This window comes from Colias philodice, chromosome 1, assembly GCF_061535455.1.
Source record: "Colias philodice isolate Cphi_HAF_F1 chromosome 1, ilColPhil1 Martin Lab GWU primary, whole genome shotgun sequence".
Classification (NCBI taxonomy): Eukaryota; Metazoa; Arthropoda; class Insecta; order Lepidoptera; family Pieridae; genus Colias; species Colias philodice.
This window is the reverse complement of record NC_143086.1, coordinates 11872850-11895666: the sequence shown is the minus strand read 5'-3', so window position 1 is coordinate 11895666 and position 22817 is coordinate 11872850. Positions and strand designations below refer to the sequence as shown.

Genomic DNA, 22817 nt, shown 5'->3' with positions numbered 1-22817 from the left:
TACTGTACCATCGGTCCCTCTGAGCTGAAAAGATCACTTGATCCATACATAATTAGCGTAATTTATTAAATTCCTTTTGATGATATTATATGTGTTGTAGTGAATGTCTCAGCTCAATGGATAATACGTAATTGTGTAGCGTGTTATTGTATCTCTTATTCTATCGCTTCGTTATTTGTATGGAAAATAGTAATATTCAAATTTTGTGGCAAAAGATTCAAAACAGACTTGAAGTCCATTTTGGTTTATGTTATTTTTTGCATATTATATTAATTGCTATTATAGCACGAGCTTCGCTTAAATTGTTAAGAAAACTTAGGAATTCCTCATTTGCAACGATATTTTCATACGTATATTTATTGTTACATATCTTGTATACTCTATGTGTTACGTGTAATTACTGTAATTTACAATTATCTTAATGTTGTAATATTAAACTATAGATAGACGATAAACTCTTAAGCGGTGGTAAATTTAAATTATTGTTTTATTTATGTCACAAGGACAGCTTTAACTATTCTAAGCATTTTTTTAAGGTCTTTTTGAGTTGTATTTGTTAACATTTCTGTCTTACAGGCGATTCTTCATTATTTTTTTGTAAAGAATCTATCATTTATTTTTGTGATCACTACAATGTCTAGATATTATGATATAGATATATGAAAGTATTAACATAGTTGTATGTTCGTAACATATATATTTGAATGTCATGTTTTGATGTCTAATTGATTATTATCGATGTATAATTTATATTACTTAGGTCGTTTTATTATATTTGTGGTCGGTTTGAATATCCAATCGATCTCAAATTGGTCGTTTGCGCTTTCGTTGAGAAACGCCAAACTAGCTCGGACACTCTTGGAATAATTTCTGAACGATTGGAAATTGAAACCAGGCATTAGTCAATGGAGATAAATATTAGATGTCTATTGTCTACTTAAATGTTTAAATTAGTAAAAATAACGTAGTAAAATTCCGATTGTTACATGACATTATTGTATTACTGATTCTATAGCATGTTTTGAATTCCATTTTTTTATCACGTGTTTCGACTGAGATTTAGCCCCGATTCAGGTGTGAGAAAAAGCTTTATTGTGAAGGTTTATAGAAACTTGAAAAATATATGATTAGTTATTGATATGATAAATATATAATTGGCTAGGTTCAATAATATGAAATTATTAAAATTTCAACAGTTACTTGACTTGATTTTGGCTAAAGAATTCGTAAGGCCTAAACGAATATTATTTGTTTTAAATAATAGTTTATATGTTTAGGTCCCTTTTTCAGACGGCCAAATCGTATATTATTTAGGTACGAAATGGTAAATTAAATCAGTTTTTGCATACACAAATATATAATAGCTCGAAACTAGCGCAAAAGTATCAAATCAAATATACGAATCTAACTAGCTGATACTCGAAGTTGGCTTGATATGATTTATTTTATCATTTCTTTTCTCTCTTTTAGATTGTCCATCCTTCTTCCTACAGGATTTGAGCTACCAAGGGGAATTTGAGAAAATTCTGCTTAAGAATGAATAACTTCCAACTCTGTAAGCTTTTCTTATAAGATGTGTAGGTGTGATTTTGAAAAGTTTATGGGTATCCAATATCTATTACCTATGTTCTATGCAAGATCTCTTCATATATTTATCGGAAATGCACCCAGGAAATGGCTTGTCCTAAAAAAGGTAAAGGTAACCTAAAGGAAAGAAGAATAATTTTTTAATACATTGTATAAAACTGACCTCGTGTGTATCTTGTAGGATGAGATGTATGTTTGTAACAATCACGCTAAAATTTCTAAACCGGTATTTTCGACATTAGAAAGGGAGTAAGTTTATGTTTTGTAAAGGACAAAGGCTACGTTTTAGCAACGAGGGTAACGTAGGGAAAGGGTCACATTAAAAAAGCGAACATTCAAAAAACACGACCGAATAATAAGTATCCATTTTTTTATTTAATATAATCAACTCGGAAGACTGTTAGAATACCCCTACTATTATTTTTTAAACGTACAATAATCCTGTATTTCACTTTAACTAATTTAATTAGTAAGACTTCGAAAACGACTGAATGGAATCTATTATATACTTCCTTGATACTTGCTAGTTGCTTTACTTAATATATTTTTAGCGTAGCTTTTTTTAATATCTCTATACGGAAATGTAAATGATGGTGCACGAATTACTTTAAGTTGTATATTGTATCACGGGAGAGTGTAAATATATTGTAGAATCGGGCAAATGTCGGAAAATTATACTTTCGTTACGTTCTATTGGAATTTGGGAACACCTCTCACTGGCTTTATTTCTTATTTTATACGTAATGATCTTATGTAAAAAAGGTCTTTTTTTGAAAAATTGCTAGTCATTTAAGGTTAAGTTACAATAGTTTTATTTTTTTATATTATTTTATATTAAACACGCTCATCTCTGAATCCATAAATTTTCTAATGCTAATTTTTCAATAGACCTAAATCAAAATTCTTATATAATAATATTAAATCTTATTATATGTGTATTACTGTTGTGTATTTAAATAATTGGTGTAAATAATGGAAAATTTATTATCTGTAGTGACTTAAGTGTTAGTCTCAATTTATATTCTATAGTTTGTAAAAATTTAAGTATTCTCCTTTCATTTAGCTTAAATATATTATTGTATCGCTTATTTAGCATCGAATATCAATATAGTACCTACCTACGTAGGTATAATATTCATCTATCCGTTTTTTTAACGCAAATTTATTTGACATTATCATATTATGAATACGTAATATCACTAAATAAAATTAAATTATCAAAGTTATTAATACTACTCAAAATTCTGTTTTATACAAAAACAAATACAATAAATTACCTCAGTCCACAATTTACATAAAGAATATAGAATTCTATATATCGAGTCGTATTTGGATCAGTTTATTAGCGACTGATTCACTTGCGTATGAAAATAGGCTAATTTACTGACAATATACTCGTTTCTGTAAAACGTCCTTGCCGCCACTCGCTCGTGTGATTGGCCGGTAAAAAATCGATCCTATCGCACCCAGCTTAGACAATATTACGTCTAATTATATTTCTATGGGAAAGCCTGACGTCTTTACAGATGTATTTTTGTAAAAGATAATGCAACACATCTAAAGTATAAATGTGAGCATTTGTATTTTCTGACATTTGTTAGGAGCATTTATTTTTTTCACAGTATTTTACTATTGTAGCATATACTCAAGAAAGGTTGTAGGTAGTGACTAGTTCGAGTACTATAAACTATATTTCATAACTCAACTTGTAAATGTGTAAAGCACTTCAGTATGAATAAAAATCTCTATTCTAATATATTTTAGGATACCGAAACGGAGTCTGTCCAATCCAGAGTTATATCATAAACGGCTGATATTTTTGCAACGATTTTCTCTTATGATGATTAATTTGCAATTTATTACAGGTCTTCAGTTCGATATAATAATTTGGTGTATTATTATTGAATTGCGCTCAATTTATTTGATTCTTTGTGAATTTAATGTGAATTAATGTGTATTACATGTTACAAATATTTTGTCTAAATGTAAAAATATATTTAAGGAATCACTGTAATTGTTGTTGGAGTCACAATAAAATAATTATAAAAAAAAAAATATTTTTTAATTAAAATGAGTAAGTATAACCTAACAAGAAACAATTAAATATACAATATTTCACGATATTTATTATTATCGCCGTCACATTCATCGTTCTTTTACTTCGTATGCTCAAACGACATGTCCAAAAATGTATGAACCAAAAACCCAGAAACGACAGGAATGAAATGTGTACCAATGGGATATTGAAGTATAATATAACTAGTGGTCCGCCCCGGCTTCGCCCGTGGTACCTACATGGTTAAACTATCCTATCTCTCAAGTTGGATCGAACTGCACATGGTGTGCGATTTTTATTATAAGTAATCGGTTAAGTGGTTTAGGAGTCCATTGTGGACAAACATTATGACACGAGATTTATATACAGGGTGTCCCACTGTTGGTATACTAAGCTCAATGGAAATTTTAGTTTTGCATACGCTGAGTACGTAAAAAATACTTATAAAATTCCAGATACAGTTTTTTTTTTCAAATAGATGAATTCTTAAAACTCTATGTGTACACCCATAACAAGCAACCCGCCCAACTTTGCTACCCGCACGTGAGCTATCGTTTAAGATTATGTTTTCATAGACAAAATGCTCACTTTAGCGAAACGGTATATGCCGGCTGCGCGAAGTTAGAGAAGAAAACATGGATTTTCAGGAAAAATTTAGCAACAATTTTTTGATGTAATTTTGTTATTTAAGTATTTTTTACGTGATCAGTGTATGCAAATCTACAAGTCCCTTCGCGCTTAGTATACCAATAGTGGGACACCCTGTATATTAAGATGTTTCCAACGGGGCAACTCTGAAGTCGTTGTAGTAGGAGCTAGGAGCAAAATAAAATAATTGAAAACCAAAATTTAGCACGTTTTCTGCAGTACATCAAAATACTTATCGTTATATAAAAACTAGATTTCCGCCCGCGGCTTCGCCCGCGTTTTCAAAGGAAAATCCGCATAGTTCCCGTTCCCGTGGGATTTTCGGGATAAAACCTATCCTATGTGTTAATCCACGTTACCCTCTATATGTGTGCTAAATTTCATTGTAATCGGTTCAGTAGTTTTTACGTGAAAGAGTAACAAACATCCATACATGATGTATGGATGTTACGATACATCCATACATCCATACATCCATACATCCTTACAAACTTTCGCCTTTATAATAGTATTAAGATTAAGATTATTTGCAAAATCAGAAATTCCATTATTAAATAATTCGTTTTCGATTTTTATTTTAGCCTATTTTTATGATTTTATATGATCGAGCAAAATACACGTGGTTGTGTAACAAATTAGGACACTTTTTAGGCAATATCTTGAAGTGTATTGATTATTTTTTTCTAAAAGCGTCATAATAATTATAATTGCAAATACATGAAAAATTTGATCTTGCAAACCAATTTTACTCCGCTTCGCTAACAGGACTCCCCTTAATAAGTTTACGTTATGTTGTGGCTTAATATGACGTAAGACGTTGTTATAATGTTGTATCACTTGTGTTGATAATTTTATCATATTTGACAAGCAACGAAACAAAAACGTTAGCAGAACATAACAAAAACTCTCGATTTTGTAGTTTTTTTTAATCTTTTAGCTCATAATATACAGGGTGTCCCAAGAAGTATATGGATATACTGAAGCCAGGAGGTAGAGGACCTAGAGGTCTATCCGAATCACCCCCATGTATGTCCTGCGATTTTTCGTAGTTATGACTTTTTTTTTTAATTTTTCACCTATCGCTGAGTACGATGAGATTTTTACTCATGGTGACGTCAATTATTGCGGTAGATGCTACTACAAAGACCTCGGCTACTTTTTAGAATGCCACAATTTGGACAAAATAACCCGGAAATTCATAGTAGCAGAAGAAACCATTAAAAATGATAAAAGGGCATTCAGACATTTAAAAGACAACTTTTTACGGTGATGATACTTGCATTGACCAACATTTATTATTTTTTTATTTCCAACCCTTAGCCACAGAATTCGGTACCAAAAATGCATACAGTACTGTAGCAATTATAGTATCTTGAGCCAAAAGAAAAATCTACAAAAAAATGAGTCTTTGTTATGTTATGATTGAACATGATGTTATTATGTTGATGTTGCTTTTAAAATGTGTTAATGATAATTATTATCAAGTATAACACAAGGGATACAACATTATTACAACGTCACATTATTAAGCTACAACATGACCTAAACTTATTTTTTAATTTTTATAAACGAATTTCTTATTTATTTTATTTTGCTCCTAGCTCCTATATACTATAACGATTTCGGGTTTACCGCTGTAGCTACATTATATTATATTTAATTATCAATCCATTGGTACACATTTCATTCCTGTCGATTCTGGGTCGTTTTTTGGACATCTCTTTTGTGGTGAGCTTTTGCTTTAATCCTTGGACTCTACATTTAGTATTCGTTCATTTATGTTATTTTTCTTACAATGACTAATTTTAGAGGTTATGTATCAATTTAATGAGATGCTACACCATGCTATCGATTTGGTGGATGTAAGTATTTATTTAGATCTACCACATCGGGGGCCGTGGGTATCTTTGGAAGATTTCCCCACTATAAAAAAAAAAGTACCACATGGACTATAAAGTTGGATGTGAAATTAATTACGCTTATTCATACTCAACCATTTATTTATTTTTTATTAGACTTCTAGAAGCACTTTTTATTTATTTCTTTTGAATCGTCATAACATAATTTTACCATATAAGCTCCACAGGTTCGGAAAGCAGTTGTTTTGTTACAAGAAAGCTGAATTCCATCTTCTGAAGGATTATTTATCTCTTACACACAATACACGCCCTTAGCGTTTAATATAAATTTAAACGCTAAGGGCGTGTATTGTGTGGGTTCTGAAGGCTTTCGCCTTGGCATTTGTGATTTAACGAGTTCGTCAATTACGTTTAACATAATTTTTATAAGAAATATGACTCAATAATCAGCTATTTTGTCCTTAACTAGATATTATTGTTGGAAAGATATCGATATTCTAGAACAGTAACCAAATATTTTTTGTATTCCTACTGCGCTTGATCTCTTTATGTACATTAACTAGGAATAATATAATAAAAGTAGCTTTTGACAGAAGGTTTCAAATTAGAGCTAGCGCGCACGAGCAACTTTGTCTCCGCAACTATTTTGTCTCTCCCATCAATTGTATGGAGAGTTGCGTCGCTACGTGCGCGCACTTTCATACTAGCCCATAGGTGGGAGAGACAAAATAGTTGCGGAGACAAAATAGTTGCGGAGAAAAAGTTGCTCGTGCGCGCACTGTCTTAAATTACATACCTACTGAGAAGTTAAAAATTGGACATTATTCTGCATTGAGAGCGGTTTCCCTTCGTTAATTAGGCCAGCTTCAAAAAAAGTATTTGGCTAATATACAAACTGCTTTAAGGTGCATAAAGATCGATTTTGGCATAATTTGTTAAAATTGGGTGTTGTTTGGCATTAGCTACCCACGATACCATTTTAATGATCAATAACAATGAACCCGACTTTTTCTTTGAAAGCAACACTGTTCAATATTTATAAAATATACTTCGATTTTTTCTTTGATAGATACAGACTTGGGAATAATAAAGCTTCGTAATCCTCTTACGACCAAGCTTTTATGCTTTTCTGACGTTAGATTATTAAAAACATTATTATGGAGCTTCATTCTGTTTTTATAAACATTGAACAAATAGTATAATTTTTTTCTTATTTAGGCTTATTTTTGATGATTTGAAACAAGAGCTTTTTACTCAGCTTTTGAATAGGGTGTTATAATTTACAATTTGTCAATTGTGCATAGAGACGGTAATCATACTCTTTTAAATTATACTATTATCTAGTTGTTTGAGTAGTTAGTTCCCTATTTCCACAGACACGACAAATCTACTAATATCCTATCCTATCCTACTAATATTATAAATGCGAAAGTTTGTGAGGATGGATGTGTATGTGTATGTTTGTCACTCTTTCACGCAAATACTACTGAACCGATTACAAAGAAATTTAGCACGAGTATAGAGGATGACTTGGACTATCACATAGGATAGGTTTTATCCCGGAAATCCCACGGGAACGGGTACTATGTGGATTTTTCTTTCAAACGCGGGTGAAGCCGCGGGCGGAAAGCTAGTCATAATATAAAATTCGCTTCGTTCGGGGTGAAAGAAAGACAAACAAACACTTTCGCATTTACGGTTAGACATTTATTTATTTAAAAAAAAATATGTATTTAAGTACCTAGTTTTATCGATCCATTAATCATTTAAATCTTTTCAGCCTTTTGTAATAAGTGGTGTTATGTTGGAATAGATTAGTAATAGACCGGGAGATATTGACACAAAATTTCGAGTCATTTGTAACAGGATGGCGGTTCTACAGGGGTCTTAGTACGCAATGACAAAAAGAAAAATGATGATGTGAACGCTGGTACCGGCGGCTTAGTCGCGTGGGCGTTAGTCGAACTCGTCGGAAAAATAGCGAAAGTCAAACGATTTGTAACACAAAAATTTTAGAATTTACCGATATATGGGCATAAAAAAGAAGTAGGCGGTAGTGTCATGCCATACTTTTCCGGTGTGACTTACAGCCCGCCATACCGACGCGAATGTGTTGATTTAAAAAAAAAACAATTCAACCATTTGTACCAGGCTAACTTTTGCACAGGTAACCATCGTCGTGCAGCCATTTACGAAAATCGCCATGCCATACTTTTCGGACGATTCCAATGGTCGCCATACCGCCGAAAATCTGCATTCACACCATCATTTTTCTTTTTGTCATTGCGTACTAAGACCCCTGTAGAACCGGCATCCTGTTACAAATGACTCGAAATTTTGTGTCAATATCTCCCGGTCTATAATGTAAGGATTATGCTACAAGATAAATAAATATCCCTTATTTCAGCAATAAAAATTTTAATTTTATTTAGTCATTATCACTATTCACTAAGAAACAGTCTATGAAATTAAGATTTTTACACAATAGTTTTCAATCTACAGTTCTTTCAAGTTCGAATAAACGCTCATTCATGAAATAACACCTATCATAGGTACCTACACCATTTTCTCTGTAATCTAATAATGTAATGTACTAATTAATGTATTGATTGCACTAAGCAAAGTCTAAACTAGGATAATTTGATAAATAAGCAAGATGTAACAGTGATTGTTATTGTGAGTCTTGTGTAAAAATCAAGTATCTATTAACTTTTTACAAAGTGAACGGGAGGAAGGTAAATAATAAAAGTAAAATTTGCTGTTAAAGAATTTATTATCAAACATTTGTAATGATCCTGTAAACAAGCTGTTAAATAATGACGGTATAAAATTACATCTTCCACTCTTTTTCTAATGAAGCGTCGTCGTTATCTACACTAATATTATAAAGAGGAAAACTTTGTTTGTTTGTTTGATTGTAATGAATAGGCTCATAAACTACTGGACCGATTTTAAAAATTCTTTCACCATTCGAAAGCTACATTATCCACGAGTAATATAGGCTATAAAACATGAAAGTACCACGGGCAAAGCCGGGGCGGACCGCTAGTCTGAAATAAAAACAAAAGAACAATATTAGTATATACGGCTTTAATTAAACGGAAACACAATATGAAAATGTACATCATAAACATTAAATAAAAACATTGGACAGATCAATAACAAAAAAATCACATAAGTATCTTCATTCTTCATTTCCGATGCAAATATACAAATGATACATTTCGTAAAGCTGGATAGACGATGTTGGCACATAGCAGTTGCGGCCGCAGAGAAGTCAACAAAGCTGGCTGTGATATGTGGAGTCGGACAGCATGTCACCGCCACTTTGTCAGCTTCCCCATCGCCCAAACGTAATCGCGTCAAACACGAGTCCATCGGTTCAATGACGCTTGTCGCTCATCAAAGCTGGCTGTGATATGAATGGAAGCACACGACAGCCACTTTGAGAGACACACGCGTCATATTCCCAGGCGCGGAGGCTCCTTCCTCCTCCCTCTGCGTTCGTCGATCTAACTCGCAGCCCAACTCGTCAAAAGTGGCTGTGATATGAATGTGCAGCATTTCACAACCATTTTAACGAATGGGCCACGGATTGTCCCCTGTAACGCTTACCTCGATCATTATTATTAGCGACATGGATCTCCGTAAACCGACCACATCAAAGTGGCTGTGATATGAGCACGGAGACATTTCACAGGCGCTTTGACAGGCTAGGCTCGAGAAACGAGGCGGTGCGGCGCTGTAGCGATGCGTTCGTGCGGTTTGTAAGTGGAGTCATGCTCATCAAAGCTGGCTGTGATAGTTACGTACTGATCTATAACAAACCGACTTTGATGCCACAACTCTGCACCTAAATCTTCGAGTTTTTACTGCTGTGAATGATACAAGTGCTAACACAAAACATACAATAGTACAATAATATAATTCAGTAGGTATATAAATGTTTGTCAATACTGATAAATTCTGCGCCAATCACATTTTAACGAAGTTACGAGAAGGGCTATATTCGGACCGGGCATTAAACACTTTAGCGATGTAAATTGTAGGTAAAATCCTGTCTGCGCATAGATTCCACGACAGCGAGATTAAATTCGCCCACGCTCTATCAAAATATCGGAGATAGAATTACAAATTCCAGGATAATATTTCGTTAATTTCGACCGTCATAATTTCTTCTCACTAACTTCGATTGACAGATTTATTTTGAGCTGTTAATAATATTAATTGCAATGGAGAGAAAGCTTCATTAAATATTCAGCACTTATTGACAGGTAAAGTTCAGACATTCGTAAATTATTACAAGAGATATCTAAGCTCGTGCTATTGTGCGAAATCTATTCAAATCATTGACTTTGCATTAGTTATGAAAATGGATTAGTTTAAATTCTTAATGAAATAATAAAGCGCGTCACACACGGTGAAGATACTATAATATTTTATCTTAAGATACTGTTATATTTTATATTACAGTATCTTATCGCATCCGGTATCAGCGTTCGGACCATCATTTTTCTTCTTGTCATTGCGTACTAAGACCCCTGTTACAAATGACCCACAAAATTTCGCGTCATTTGTAACAGGATGGCGGTTCTACAGGGGTCTGAGTACGCAATGACAAAAAGAAAAATGATGGTCCGAACGCTGATACCGGATGCGATAAGATACTGTAATATAAAATATAACAGTATCTTAAGATAAAATATTATAGTATCTTCACCGTGTGTGACGCGCTTAAAGCATTTGTGACTCTATCGTAATAGATATATGTATATGTATAGCAGGAGTAATAATATTAATTCAAGTCCAAGAAAATATGTCCATGATACATTGTATAGTAAACGTGAACTGCAATACAAATTGGATTCCACTAGGTATAGATTCGCAACGAAAGGTTTTCTTCGAAATAAATTTAATCATAACAAGTAAAGGTTTCTAATCTCGTATTTTCTATACATCCAGAACGTCTGTAGGGTCATCATTAATATCATCTATTCCGCGAATAAAATATGTAAAATTGAATGAAACTTATATCATGGTTTAATCTGGAATAAAATTCTAAGATTTTTCTTTTCGTGAATGTACCTCCTTCTGTTATAAACATATTAATATTATCTATACATATAACCACATAGTTATAACGATAAAGCGAGCCAAACGAGCATCCATTAGGACATCAAAACACGTTTCGCTAACCGGCAGGAAATCACGATTAGGTCCTTTCATACATGGTCAGCTAATATTAATCGGAAGTCCATGGAGTGTAAATGCACGGCGAATACCACGGCACGGCTACGCTCGATTTGGCCTACGTTTGGTTAAAACAAATGGAATGTTTCTGGCATGCAGAGAAAAGGAGAATGGCAAATCCGAATAGTCGCATCAAAATTTGGTGGAAATCTATTCAACGTTTACACTTTGTATTGTGAAGCGGATATCTACGCACTAACAAGGACACAAAGGCGTAATGCACAAGGCAGTCGAACTATGCTTTATAGGGATGAAAGCTTATTTGCTATCCGAGAGGCGACTAATTAACGTTTCTGCGTGCGTGTCGGCCCATGGACTAGTTAGTTAAAATTGAGTTATTGAATGCAGAAGCCCGGATTTAATATCAATTTGTGTTCACTATTTATGAAGGAAGTTAAAGGTTTTTACACAATAATTCTTTCAGTTTATCATTTATGAAATGAAATTAATAAAACGAGGTAACTCAATTCTCACTTAGTCTCCGAGACAAGATATTCAATTTCAGAATTAACAGCTGCTGCCAGCCATACCTAAGAAAATTCCGCTAATATGTATTACTTCATTATGAAAGCTGAAGCTTATTAAGCTCCATGTCACCACGACTTTATTATACGTGCACATAAGCTTGCATCTTGTAAGACGTAGAGTATAAACAATAGCAAACCTGAGTACCGCAAGTACCTTACGTTAAATAACGTAGTATGTAGTACAATATTATATTTGGATGGAGAATTGTATTTGTGCGCAATATACAATAACATACTATTATGACTAGAATATATTATGTACGTTTGTTTTAAAAGCCGTTCCTATATTATGAGTTTAGACCGCATTCAAAACTGATGATTAATAAAAAGTATGGCGAAGTTTACTTGACAGTAGAAAACAGTTTAGAGTATTGAAATTAATTGTATATAATTGTCTGATCTTGTAAGCGGGTAGAACTATTTAAAAAAGAATATATTATTTAACTTTAGTCAGACTAAAAGGCGTCATTCAATTTGCGTGTTTAAAAATTCGGGACGGTGCATATTTCGTGTTAATCATAAAATTTTTGTGTGTATTGTGGTGTGGGCCGTGGGCTGCGGCTCGGATAAAGTGACGTTAAGTACTCAACGTGCTTAACGTGCAATAACCGCCCAACCGAAAATCCATTAACGTCGAGGTATATTGAGCGATTTTGGGAAAGTGAACGATGTATTTTTATTTGGCTTATAAATTGGATCGTTTGGAAATAAATTGAAAATATTTAAAGCGATGAATGTTTAATATTATTGCTTTGTCAAATAGCAACAAAGTGTTGCGTAAAGTCATTCCCATAGTTAGTTCTATTAGCCTAGCGATCGACAATCTTCATTGGATTAATACGAATTCTTTCTAATGACTCTCACTTGCGTGAGAATTTCGCGTCGCGATTAAACGTATATAAGTTTATTCGATAAATCCACATTATATATATATTAAAGTACAGATAATATTTAGTGGGACACAACGTGAGCGCTGCGACGAATGAATGAAAACATTTGAAGCGCCCCATACAAGGGAATTCCATAGGTTGTAGAGAATACCGTGAGACAAAGGCATTGTTATCACAAGAAGCAGACTACATCTTATTAGAAATTGCGCAATAAACATTTTAGTTTAATATGAAATCAAGCAGCTTTAAGCTTTAACGTGGGAGCGGAGATGCCCTCTAGGTAGAAATTCTAGAAAAGAGGATTTTCCTGTAATGCTTATAAAATAGCTCCTTATACCAGAATCTTAGTACTGAACGAAGCCGATATAGAATTTCATTGAAATTCAAGGCGTACACTTAAGTATTGTACTTAGAATCATAAATTCAAGATAATTAATTTCAAGAGGTTCTATCATTTTACAATATTTATTTATTTTACTTGAAGTTTTACGTAATTAGTACAATATTTGATTGGTACACTAAATATCATTTATACAAGTTCAAAAATGAGGGGTAAATTTATAAAACCCCGGTCGCCAACCTTTTGACTTTTCCGGGGTCAATGATCTGATCATTGAGTCATCGTGTAGTACCTACGCGCAACGCTCGAAATCATATTTTATTAAGATTTGAAGTATCATTTCATTTAATTATATTAAAATAAATACTACTTTTAAATGAATTTATAATGAAAATAATTAAAAGCGTTATTATTTTGTTGCCATAGTGTAAGTTTCGATAAATTATACTAATATAATTATTTATAATCTAAATACATGCATACAATTTGAACAGTAACATTTTCGTCAGTTTTATTGAAGAAGTAAAGTCATGAATAACGAAATAATGGATCATACACATAAATGGACACGATGTTTCATATTCTCAATTACATAATTTATTTATTTTAAGTTCATTAGTATCCCGTTTCTCCCGAATAATGGGATTGGCTTTTTCGGATAATGAAAATTTCTGATAAAACCGACGTCCTCTATTTTACTCGTGATAATCACGTTAATAATGTGAAATTGGATTATATGCGTACAAAGAAGGATATATGGTTGTGAGGTTGCATATTTTAAGTAGACGAGTAAAAAGCTACGAACATATTAAAGATTAAGTCTTAAAAAGCTCAATAAAAAAACTAGTTTATAAAAAATTTGTTACAGACAAAATTTGCCATTTGGCAGCGGAAGTAATAGGATGTATTTATTTTATTACCTATCAAATCAAATATTAGAAAAATTACTTCAGATAAACGGGCATATACATTGCAAAGTACATTCATAGTAAAACGACTAAGATTTCTTAAAAAAAAAAACATTACCTACGCACCACTGAAGCAAAAGGGTTGTAACTGTTTTCGCATTATCTTTTTTTTTTCGTTAATTATTACTTGATTTCTGTAATGATCAATTGAATTTAAAATAAACTCAAATTGAAAAATATAGTTTATAAATAAAAGTAAATTATTGAAATAAAATTTCAAATAATTATCATCGCGAAAAATTTATAATATATAAAGCTTAGTAAGTCACCCCTCGTCCACGAAGTCAGCAAAAAGTTCGATACTTGGAAATGTATATCGCGATGCAATCTCTTGGCATTTTTAAAGCTCGCAGAAGTTAACTAAAGACGTGGCCGCTCGCGATGGCGCGGCTCGCACGACTAATAGTACGTACTCGGGCATCTCGCCGATGCGCATGTTTGTGTGAGTGAGTTGTTTCGAACGTTTTGTAGGTAGTTTGCGTACTGTCGATATTGATACTGTAACAATAGGTCTCGGATTTAAGCACACTTATAAGTTTAATATTAATTTAACAACTACTCTTTAATTTTTTACGTTGTTGTTGTTTTATATTTGCATTGTATATTTCTTACGTAGTTATGAAATAGTGACTACTATCTCCGATAGTATGCGAAAAGCTAACGTGCTGGCCACGGACAATTCGCTATAGCGAAAATTCGCGCGGCGCGACCGGCGGCGCGTCTTGCGAATGAATCAAATGTATGGAAATGTACTGGGCATGCCACGCGCAGCGGCGACCAGCGAGACGACCGGCGAATTTCCCCGAGCGAATCGCGCGGCACGACTAGCGATCGAAACAAATGTATGAGTTATTACGGCGCAGGCCACGGAGTCGAGCGGCAGACGCGGCGACTACTCCCGGAGCGAACTTAATTTAAAATAGTTTGTTTTTTTTTTCGCGAAAATGGAGACGGAAGCTTTTATTGCAGAAATTCTAGCTAGACCAGCTATTTGGAAGTCTAGCCACCCGCAACATAATTTTTCATCATGCCTATATTTTTCATATTTTTGGTGGAATTCTCCGTCTGTAACACGATTTCTATTTAATTCGTGTACTCCACTATATCTTCCAAACATTAAATCTTGAGCAAAAAAGCTGCTACTCTCCAAACAACGTCGAGCTAACTTTGATAAAGCCATCTCGTCTCCTCGTCTACACTGGTCGCGGCGGCGAACGCAACTGCCCGTGGCGTGCTTACCGCGCCGCGCGAATTGCCGCGCCGCCCGTCGCGCCGTCGGTCGCGCCGCCGGTGTCCGTGGCTAAGGTGTAACAATGAATTATGATCAGAGTAATAAATGTCACACTACTTTCGTCTCCTCGTCCTTCAAAGAAATCTGTTACGTTTTTAGTTTCCAGAATCATCTGCATGTATGACTTGATGGTTAAGAAAATGTTCTAATCTTCATCATTATAAAAACCAGTCAGAAATCTTGTATAATCATATTTCCTCATCAATTATAACGTAATTTAATGTGTATCGAATGATTTATGACTAAACTCAACGCGAATAATTCTGAATTAAGTCATTTATGGCCAATGTACCTACAGTGTCTATATTGTACTGCAAATAAAAGTTATAATGATAATAATGAATTAAGACACTTCGAAACCACATATTCTCTATTCTATTCTTCTATATTCTATCTATACATTAAATTATCTTTTTCCGTCAAGACTTTAACTTAATATGAAATAAGCCCAGCAATAACATATTATCTTGCTAAGTACATTAACAGCATTTAAACTCTTTGAAAATGCACAATAAATTCCTCTAACGAGCCACTCTACTTTGTATAAAATATTTTCTCAGACAATTTTCCTACCTTTTCAAAATAGATTTAATACGCTTAAGTGATTATTCATTTTCCAGACAATGAAGAATGTTACTAGGTATGCCAAATCCCTTGAAATTGTGTCTCAGTAAAGCCTGTATGTATACAAATACACTAGTTTTTGTCGTAGTCAAAAATACCAAGTAGTTTTGATTTTATACGCATTCAAAGTTTCGAAAAATATCGAGTCCCGCTAATAGTCACGTGACCGCTTGTGACGTCACGTCACAACGCACCGCGCGGCCGCGTCCCCGCGCGGTGTGTATAAAGCAAAATTACCAATCTTCTATTGGATGATACGTGTAATATTCAAGACCAAATCTAAAAAATAAAATATATATATCAAACTAGATGATATGTTCAACGATTCTGTTTAATCAAAAACATAAAATATTAAAATTTACTCGATAAAAAAAAATTACCAAGTTAGCTCTAATTTCCACACTTTTACGTTTTCTACTTGACATGGTAATACTTATTATGATTTTTTTTTCATAAACAATTATATTAAAACATTTGCAAGATATTTGTCAGATCATTTTGTGTAATTACTTTTAGTTTTGGTTTTATTTTTGGCGCTCTTTTTTTCTCGAGATAAACGTTTGGTTTTGTCACGATAAAAGTGGTTTATCGCAGATAAAACCAGAACTAAAAGTAATTATTCAAAATGCTCTGACAAATATCTTGCAAATGTTTTAATATAATTGTTTATGAAAAAAAAATCATAATAAGTATTACCATGTCAAGTAGAAAACGTAAAAGTGTGAAAATTAGAGCTAACTTGGTGATTTTTTTTTATCGAGTCAATTTTAATATTTTATGTTTTTGATTGAACAGAATCGTTGAACATATCATCTAGTTTGTTATATATTTTATTTTTTAGATTTGGTCTTGAATATTACACGTATCATCTAATAGAAGATTGGTAATTTTGCTTTATACGCACCCTAGTATCAAGTCGGCAGCGCTGTAGTAGGTGTTATAGCTTGCGCAGTATTTTGATGGGTTTTCGTCCGCGAATTTCGTTAATAGTCCAATAATAGTAATTATTATTCGTTTAATAAAATAACAGTCATGCCAAAGTTTCATCTTTATTTAATAGTTTCTCAAAATATTCTATACGATTGCGTTTTTGCACTGCTGATCTCTGAGGTTTATCTTCATTTTCCTGTTGACATTTGAATTTGTGTGGAACTATACCCTGTTTTTGTTTAATTCTTCCCCCGACCAACTTATATTTTAGTATAGTTCTCCATATCATTCTCAACTTAAAACAAGAAAAAATCTTACTAGCCATCTACCTATACTTAGCCCATACGAGCAGAGCAGAAGCACAGTCTAGTATAGATTAAAACTTGTATAGAAAACAAAGGATAACGCAAAACAGCTGCAATGTTCTCAAAATATTATAATATGTAGCTTACTTCCTTTGCAACTATAAAAAACAACTTATCCGGCGAATTGGTAGTTGTATTTTTACATTTAGGAACAACACATGATTTTCTGGTATTTGGATTGGACATTTTTAAAAGTATTTAATTATAATTTCGACGGCGCGGGCGCGCGATCGCTAGCGGACTGAGTGAGCCAGATTGAGCGTGTTGTGGTGTGACGTCACACCATCACCGGGCGTTTACAACTTGTTTTACTTCTAAATCGGAAAATAATTGACGTATCGAAGTAATTTTTTCACTAGTATTATTTATTTTTGACAGAGAATATGGAGTGCTAATAATCAAAATTAGTGAACATTCTCCATTAGAGGGATTTGAAGAAAATGTATAACGAGAACTCGTTTTAATCCCAGATTAAGAATCTTGTATTTTTCCGAACGTAAACAAGCTTAATAATAAAATGGTTGTTGAAAAACAAAGAGAGCGCCGTAGCTCTGATAGTGGGCGCTCCGAGCCCCGCTGGCTGTGCCCACGTCACAAGCCAATTAAGGTCTATTATGTCGATCTAAGTCCAATTAGAATAATAATACAAACGTTATTTCGCACTGAGCACAAACAATCTGCAACTACACATTTATTGGTCAAAAAGAATTAAACGGACACGATGCAATTCACATGCTGGCTAACGGTACAGTTTAAAGTGTACGAATACCAGAAATTTGATAGTAAATGTAATTTACTACCACTTTGACTTTTATTTCATTTTATAAAATTCAACAGTTCTTTCATATCTGTTACAATAACGAATATTATTCCATTGCAAATTAATTAAAACATGTTTCCAATCACAGCCGTGTCAAACAATTCCAACATATCTCTTTCAGTTATTGAAATAACGATATTTGTTTAATAAACAAGTGTTGGTATTAAATTGGAAATGTACATTGTATATACAAAAACGAATATCTATCTGGCCATGTTAAAATTTGCGCATCACAATGTAAACATCAATTTTACAAGGAATCCATCATATTATAATTTTTATCAGCAATAACATTATCGACATTAAAGTCGCAAATATTTTTACATCTCATCTCAAGACTGGGCTCGCCATGCGAACATGTGTTTTCATTTTAATAAAAGTTATGTTTTCGTTCGATTTACTCAAGTAATATATTTGCAAATTAAAAATTACATTAAAAGAAAACTTACAAGGATCCACACTCCACAGGGAAACTTGAAAGGGAAAAACTTTTCGCATCCAACAGTAATAACCAATCGGCAAGTTTCTAAAGAGAAAACTTACAAATGCAAAACGTTCAACTATTCAGTCTCGCACGTAAACATCGCAGAAATGTTGCTTTAACTTAATTAATAACGTTTTTTCATAGCTGTATATTAATTAGATGGACAGCGACCTACTGTAGTTAAAAAACACGAAGTTATTTTTATTAGTTTCATTTGGCACCGAAAGACTTTTGAGAATCTCAAGACAACACACTCTTTATTGCCAAAACGTAGTGGTAACACGGCTCTTTATGGTTATTAAGTCATTCTGGCGTGCAATAAGGATTAAATTGTGTTTCACTGTAGTAGTTTTTAGTCGCTATTACGATGGTGATAATAATTTAAAAAAACAGTGAAGTTGTAAATAGGTCCATATATCTAAACGCGCTGTGAATCAGCATATAATGATATTCTGAAAATCTTTTACTAAACCGTTCGCCGTTAGTATTATTCTCGAGCACCGACTCTGAGTTCCACACTCGAGTGTGAACAATGCCGTGCATGGACATTGTTATAGAACAGACACTTCGTTGCAACTCTGTATGTTCCTATCTAACTTATTGTGAAGCCACCGTGAACTAAGCGTCGACAGTCTCGGATTATTCCAGATTAAACAATAGAATAATTATAGCACCATACTCCATGAAAATCCGTAAATGTTAAATGATGGTTATGTGTAAATCTATCTTACAACCGTATGTTTCTCTATAGAATACGAAACATTTTGCAGATCGACTCGATTATGGTTAACCAATACTTATTTTAGTTAATTATAACAGACGGAAACAGTGCAACCGTAGACAGAATAAATTAATGAGCTCGCTACCCGACGCGCGATCGATATCACATTTTAAGGGCTGATTTTTCAATCCTTGGATAAAACTTTTTCCTCGAATAATGTATAAAACTACCATTTTAAAAACGTATTCTAATTGCCCGTATTTGACAGTTTACGTGACATTTTAATATTATCGTGTAATACTTTATTGGACGGATAAGTTGAAAAATCGGCCCTTAATCTCACGCATTATATTCAGAATACACCAGTATCTATGAATAATGAAATAAACTAGGTATTTTATCGATATAATAAATCCTCCCTCAATTCAAAAACAATTTCAACACACAATAATAGAATCGAATTAAGATACATTATCAGTTCTAATAGCAAAATTATATATGAATAATTAATAATTATGTCAATCGTTAAATGTATGACTAATTCATTAAGGAAATTACTACAAACCTACATAAATAACTTATGCCATTAAAGTATATTGAAATATGATACGATTATATTAGTAATAACTAATAATGCATCTTATTAGACATCGATTATAATGAACATTTAATATTTAATAAACTATAAATTTACATTAGCCCGGTTTACACGCACACTCTTTACCGCGTGATTGAGTGCGCGGGATTGAACGCGGGAAAGCACGCGCGCTGAGGAAAGAGGAAAGATTGTGCGTGTAAACGATAATCGCGCGCGATTGAATGAAGGAAAGCATGGCGCGTTGGAGTGTGTGCGGAGTGGAAGCGCAATCTCGTTCTCTCTGTCATCGTTTAAATGCTCGCTCTTTCCCGCGTGAAAGCCGAATCGCGCGCGAAAGAGCGTGCGTGTAAACCGGGCTATTCACATATAAATCTATTTGTAATACATATATGGTTATACCCTGTAATTTCATCGTACGTCAATGATAATGGAACATATATTATGGAATGAATTTCCAAATCACACAGCTATTATGAGTGTACGGAGAGATGTAACAAAGCTGTCTGTAAGGTCTCTGAATCAATTTTTGCCAATTTGTATATTGCTATGGATGGTGACCCTCGGTGAGCACAGACTTATTGTTGTGACCAAAAAGGTTGAAATGAGATGGCCTTTTTATACAGCGAATGGCAATTTCACGCGGACAATGTCGGGTCCAGAAAGCTAGAGACATATATGCAGAATCACATCGAATACGTTTATTCAAAGAGTAATATCAATTTTAAACTCACGTTATTATGGACTCCCAGAGGTCCACCCACTTAACTACACAATAACATGGAAGCGATTGCAAATCATATTGGAAATATTGGAAATTGCGATAGGTTTCCATTCAAATCGCAACATCAAATAAAATCAAATATTACATTTTTATATGAGAATTTTCAAGTATTCTCCTTGTGCTACAAGCAATTACCCTTATATATATTATATCTACGTACATAATAATTATTTTCGGATCAACACGTGTACAAATTTCAATGAAAATATCAAAGGGACTTTATATTCTACTTCTAACATTCACACTGAAAATCGCAGCTACAATAAATAAAATACAATTTGTTAAGTGTACAATAAAATAATGTAAAATTTTTTATAGAAAAACATTTATCATATGTTTGCAAGGATATTCAGATCTAATAACTTGATAGTTGGTACCTGATTTCACAAAATGAAATGTTGATTTCTAAACATTAATCTAAACATATAACATCAGAATTATGAAAAAGGATATTTGAGCCGAGTTGTCTCGAAACTCAAATTACAACACACAATTCGCGAACACAGACATGTCTGTGTGTTTGTGTTCGCGAACCGTGTGCTTGTAATATGTACGCCGCAGGGTAAGCATTCGCATTGCAGGAAAATCTTCAAGTGCGCCTCACGGAGACAGTGCTCATTCCGCATGAAAGACAAGGTAGTGAGAATTGGTGATGTACAGGACATCTCATTACCCATGTCTTTCAAGCGGCGGAGAGCAACCGAAGGCTCTGGAACTCTTCGCAGACATTCCTTGATGCAATCGACTTATTCTCTAATAAACTCTATTCATCGTATTTGAAGGACTGAATCTAAATGCAAATTGACAAGGCAATTTTAAAGCAATTTTACATTCTTTCAATCGTGAGAGAGGACTTTAAATATGTATTTATTTATTTTAGAACTTATCATCATAAGATTTAATTATAGTTAGACGGATCTGAGACTAGACGCAATTGCACTGTTTCCACGCTAAATAGCATAATTAAATAAAATATCTAAATAAACGGAGGCAGCTCTACCTACATCCTCCCTATGTCAATACTTAAGTATTTCGTTGGACTTAAAGTTCACCTGTGTTATTTGTGCATCAATATGATTTATTCATTTAATAAATATGGTTAATTAAAAACCTCTTTGTAGTTATAATTATAAATATTATGACAACACGTGTCAATAGTAACGATATCGTTAGTAGCAAGGTTAGTAGTTACCAAGAAGAAAATCATCTTACAATAATAACATATTATATTATCTTTAACGAACTAGCCTAATTGCCTATTAGTTATTTTATTAATAAAATAATGATATTATCTTGTAAGTATTATTATTATGTTTAGTGTCTGCCCCGCCTACGTCTGTATCAACAAATAACCTGAGAAGAAAATAATACGACGAAAAATATGTAATTATTGAGTAGTCATGTAAACATAGTCTTAGTATATTATATATTCGAGTAATTGTCTAATTTATCAAAGACTTTTATATTGTCTGTTGCTTAGTTGTTATTTTTCCAACGATATCTTTTCTGAAGCGCTGAATTGCTTCAAGAGTGGAAAAACATCTTCATGTTCAAGCGTAAAAAAATCAACTATTGCATAACTCATTGAAATATTGTGACAATTTTTTCTGATGGTATTAATTGTTCTTTTATGTATATTAAGCCCCTGAATTTTTTCCATCTTAAATTTTGTATTTAATGTGTTAAAATCACTTTTATTAATAATGTGTCTGAAGAAGGCGTGGCTTATGCAAGTCGATGCAGGCATATTTTCATCCCTCTGGGAAAATTATAAATATTAGTTCTACAAGAGTTGTGACTTATTATAGGAAATATGGTGCCCCTTTTTGAACCTTTGAAATCATTCTATCCAATAAAAAAATCTTAGCTATTTTTTTAGATATTTGTAACCTAACTCCTTTTCTATTGTCTAGCTAATAAAGAGTTGTGCAAATTCGCAATCAGTATTTCATTGTTTTTTTCAAAAATCATCTCGATGCCATTGCGAATCGAAATGACACCTCAATCATAATTTTCGGAGACTGCTGAAAGAGTTGATTGAAAAGGCACCTGTTTATTAGGCTATGAACTAGGTACCA

At 33.3% G+C, this 22817-nt stretch overlaps 1 long non-coding RNA gene across 4 annotated transcripts in view; it reads right to left on the bottom strand.

The window, feature by feature from the left end:
- Positions 1–8904: 8904 nt before the first annotated feature.
- LOC149491379 (uncharacterized) overlaps positions 8905–22817 on the bottom strand; it is a 68423-nt gene continuing 54510 nt past the window's right edge. For all 4 annotated transcript variants that reach the window (XR_016316002.1, XR_016315999.1, XR_016316001.1 and 1 more), the window contains exon 6: positions 8905–9021. This is a non-coding gene — a long non-coding RNA (uncharacterized LOC149491379). The remainder of the gene's footprint in view (positions 9022–22817) is intronic.